We start from the raw sequence: 3,457 nt of genomic DNA, 5'->3' as shown, positions 1-3,457 counted from the left end.
GAGCTGGATCCAAAATATTGGGTTGGACTAACAAAAGATCCTTGAAATCGTACCCGACCATACCTTTTAGGACCCAAAACTTCAACAATAATCTGGTTACCAATGTCTTCTAGATGAACAGAACTATCACTAGATGCAATCGCTTCGTACTCCGCCTTTTTACCCTTTAGTTTTTCTTAATAAATAAATCACGTAGTTAGGAATGCAATATATATTAAAAAAAATGCAACATAACAATAGTCGCATTACAAGAAATGAATTAAACCATTAGAAAATAAACACTATAAATAACTAAAACAAGTCAAAACGTATTAAGTAAATGTACCATAATTTCACCAGCTTCAGGAGTCATAGTAGATCCATCTTTCTTCCTATGTGTAATTTCAAAAAGTTGAAGGCATCCAACTTTTTGACCGGACGACCGTTCCTAAAATATAGTAGTAAAAATATTATTTAATGGAAAGTTATACATATTTGTCAATATTAAAAAATTAAAAATACCTCCGCCTCAGCTACACATGTAAAACTTCTTGACCCGGCTGTGTGAGTGAATTTTTGTTTCTGCCTGCTGCTTTTTTCAACTCGTTCACGATCCTACGTTATGAAATTTTTAGTACGTAAATAGTAAATATTATAAACCAAAATAATTACAATAGTTTGGAAGTACGTCATACCTCACCTTTCTTCGAATGCCAAAATCTAACCGCTTCTTCCCATTGGTACCTCAGCATACCCGGCGGGACATTTTGCAATTTCTCATCGAGAGTTGTTTTTGTCTTGTAATAACATTTCTTCAAAGTACTTTTGTGGTCTCTCCATCTTTTTCCCAATGCCTTCTTTACATAAGCATCGGAGACCTCTAAAGCAAACTTCCCCTACAAAAAACACAAGTTGATAAAGTAAATATAAATGAAACTATTTCCCAAGCATTACAGATGGCATTAACATTTTGTTACCTTAATATTATCGAGGGCTTGGTTTTTGTTGCTATCGGGCATTTGATGCCATGACTCGTAGTTGATAGGCAACATATTTGCATTTCGTGCTAAAATGCCCATGTATCCTGCTAAAAGTCGAGCTTCTGATCCAACAGGCTGACCAAAACTGTTTCTGCATACCTTGACACGCTCGACTGGATCTAACTCGTATAAATCTGTAAGTAGCGTACGTCCTCGACCTCTACGCACACCACCATTTTCAGCTGCAAATGGTATATTATGATATAAGAATTTGAAAAATAAATCAATTATAAGTCAACACGCATGTAAATTAAATGTAAAATTACTTTGAACTTCTGTAGGATCCTCAGGTGTAATCGGAACATTTGAAGATCCAATCGCTGTCTGTTGTTCAGTACTATTTGTTTCTGTCGAGTTTGGATCATTTTGAACAATGCTTCCCCTTGGAATTTTTCTTCTAGGCATTTATCTGCAATAAACATAAAATAGTTGAAAACTTAATAACTAATTACAACAATAACATCACATATAAAATAATAATTATATATAATAAGACCAAGATTTAAATTATGATATTACATATAATTAAACAATCGTAAAATCTTACTACATCATTATTCGTAAATATCTTCATCCGTATCCTGACGAACCCATTGAAATTGTGCACTAGTACTAGGGATATTATCGTTTAAGTTTTGTTCTAGAAAGGGCAAAGTTTCTGATCTGTTGTCGATGTTATCTCTACTTCCACTGCCCATGTCAAACAAGTCTCTAGGGATGTTACGGAGTACAACGTACTAACCCTCATCAGTTGGATCTTTTGAGTAAAAAACTTGTTTGACTTGAGATGATAATACATACGGCTCATCAATCAGTTGTTGTCTTGTGTGAATCAATCGGGCAAAGTTCACCATTGTAAAACCAAATTGATCTTGCTTAATTCCACGAGCAGTATTAACATCGGCCCAATCACCTCGAAATAAGACAACTTTCCATTTGCCGTAGTAATCCAACTCAATTATGTCAGTAAGAAGTCCGAAATATTCCACATTTCCCTCAACAGGATTATTGTCCCTAGCACTAGCATAACTTGTAATTGAGGAATTAACAACTCTTCCACAATTTTGCATTCTCCTCAACCTCTCACGATATTTTGTATGAAATCTGAATCCGTTGATGAGAAACGCACTATATCTTTTAACCACTCGATTTGGACCTTGGGAGAGCCATTTAACTTTGTCGTTTACGTTCTTCCCACTCCAAACCTATTGAATGGAAAGTAAACTGAGTAATTAAAAATGTTATGAGAAAACATTATTATTTGTAAGCGGAAGCTCCAACTGCATACCGTTTGGCTTAACCATTCATAAAAAGATTCTGTAAACAACTTATTGATATCTCGATGCTGTGTTCTTCAGGAGCGCGAACAAGATCTCAATATTTGTTTGTACTCACTATGTTAAAAAAATGTTCACTTTGTTAGAAGATAAACAATTTTTAGTTTGATAAATATTTATCAAATTTGTAGAACTTACTTCCGTAAAGGTTCCATTGATTCGTGGTGAAACAGAACATATCGATGTGCTTGTACCCACGATAAATGATCTAATCCTGCAATTTCAACTTTGCCGATTGGTTCTCCAAAACTTTGGAACAAATAAGTATCGGCGAAGTTATGGTCCGTGAGTCCAGCATTCCTATTTGGTCTGTTCAACCTTGTTTCAACATCTTCCAAATATCTTGAGCAGAAGGTCATATATTCCTCTGCCAAGTAGCCTTCAGCAATCGATCCTTCTAGATATCGCTTGTTGCGGCAGTAAGACTTTAATTTGGAAAGGAACCTAAACACAATATACAACATTATCAAAAGTTGTAACTAAAGGCATAGAGGTGAATGAAGGAAAATTTTAAAAATTTTAATTAACACCTTTCTATGGGATACATCCATCGATAGAAAATGGGTCCGCCAAGAATTGCTTCGTGCGGGAGATGGATTATCAAGTGAACCATAATGGTGAAGAAGGAAGGTGGGAAGATTTTCTCCATGTTGCATAAAGTCAAAGCGGCTCGATCCTGTACCTTCTGAAGTTCTTGAACATCCAAAACTTTGCCACAAATGGCTTTCATTATATTGGATAGTTCAATTATACAAGACGTCACCTTCTTGGACATAAACATCGTAGAGCAACTGGCAGTAAATCTTGCATCAAGATGTGATAGTCATGTGATTTTAGCGAATATAATCTTTGATCTTTAACACTAACACATCGAGATATATTTGATGCATACGCATCTGGAACCTTTATATCCTTCAACACCATGCAAAACAGTTCTTTCTCCGTCTTGGACATTGAGAAAATTGAAGGCGGCAATCGATATTTCCCATTCGGAAGTGGATTCGGATGAAGATCAGGTCGAATTCCCATCTGAACTAAATCAAGTCGACTCTGAAGATTGTCTTTTGATTTTCCGTCTACATTCAAAATTGTACCGACAAC

The 3,457-nt window shown here is 35.5% G+C and overlaps 1 long non-coding RNA gene across 1 annotated transcript; it reads right to left on the bottom strand.

Moving 5' to 3' along the window:
• Positions 1 to 2,163: 2,163 nt before the first annotated feature.
• Positions 2,164 to 2,552, bottom strand: LOC121215463 (uncharacterized). Its single transcript, XR_005911291.1, has 3 exons — positions 2,495 to 2,552; positions 2,308 to 2,413; positions 2,164 to 2,224 (listed from the first exon to the last, which is right to left on the bottom strand). It is a non-coding gene; the product is annotated as an uncharacterized lncRNA (long non-coding RNA).
• Positions 2,553 to 3,457: the final 905 nt, after the last annotated feature.

Source organism: Gossypium hirsutum, chromosome D03 (assembly GCF_007990345.1).
Source record: "Gossypium hirsutum isolate 1008001.06 chromosome D03, Gossypium_hirsutum_v2.1, whole genome shotgun sequence".
NCBI classification, from domain to species: Eukaryota; Viridiplantae; Streptophyta; class Magnoliopsida; order Malvales; family Malvaceae; genus Gossypium; species Gossypium hirsutum.
Note: the sequence above shows the minus strand (reverse complement) of the source record. Positions and strands in the feature narration are given on the sequence as shown.